The sequence below is a fragment of the Pteropus medius genome, unplaced genomic scaffold, assembly GCF_902729225.1.
Source record: "Pteropus medius unplaced genomic scaffold, Ma_sr-lr_union100, whole genome shotgun sequence".
NCBI classification, from domain to species: Eukaryota; Metazoa; Chordata; class Mammalia; order Chiroptera; family Pteropodidae; genus Pteropus; species Pteropus medius.
In genome coordinates this window covers 504,087-505,064 of record NW_024344434.1, presented here as the reverse complement: position 1 = coordinate 505,064, position 978 = coordinate 504,087, and the positions used below count along the sequence as shown (strand labels likewise).

At 46.4% G+C, this 978-nt stretch overlaps 1 pseudogene; it reads left to right on the top strand.

Annotated features, from left to right (window-relative positions):
• On the top strand, positions 1-568 carry LOC120610381 (60S ribosomal protein L32-like; annotated as a pseudogene).
• Positions 569-978: the final 410 nt, after the last annotated feature.

The following is a 978-nucleotide window of genomic DNA, read 5'->3' as shown; positions in this document are numbered from 1 at the left end:
ATGCCTGCCATACTGTCTCCAGCAGATGACAGCGTGTATAGTCACAGGCTGACTTGTTTTATACAGAAAAGGCCTTTACAGACTCTTAGCTGTCTCCTCCTTGGCGCTGCCTACAGAGGTGGCAGCCATCTCCTATTCAACATCACAGCTGCCCTCAGACCCCTTGTGAAGCCCAAGATCGTCTAAAAGAAGCCCAGGAAGTTCATCCAGCAGCAGTCCAGACCCAAACATCAAAATTAAGCATAACCGGCGGAAACCCAGAGGCACCGACAACAGGGTGCACAGAAGATTCAAGGACCAGATCCCGACGCCCAGCATTGGTTATGGGAGTAACAAGAAGACAAACACAGTGGCTTTCGGATGTTCCTGGTTCAGTGTCAAGGAGCTTGAAGGGCTGCTGCTGTGCGACGAATCTTACTGTGTTAAGACTGCTCACGGCATCTCCTCAGAGAACCGCAAAGCCACTGTGGAAAGAGCAGCCCAGCTGGTGGTCGGAGTCACCAATTCCAATGCCAAGCTGCGCAGCAAAGAAAATAGACAGCTCATATGCACATTGTATTTGTGTTAATAAAACCATAAAATTCTAAAAAAAAAACAAAAAACCCTACTTTGTTATTGAAATATATCACACATACCAGAAATGCACAAGCACAAGTGCACACCTATCCATCAAATGCTTCTGCAACTGCATCTTAGGTCAAAAAATAAAACATTGGTGATCCCAGACATCCACCCAGGTCCCCTCTCAGATCCTTCACTCCTTAAAGGGAGCACAACCTGAGCATCCTTATACACGCGGAGTTTAATTCTGCCTGCTTTTGAACATCACATAAATAGAATCGTACTGGATGTATTCTCTGAACTTCTCCAAGTTTGTGCTCATCTATTCATTCAACAACTATTTATTGAGTGCCTACTATGTGCCAGGCTCTCTACTAGGTGCCCAGGGCACAGCAGTAGGGAGACTCCACTATGGCC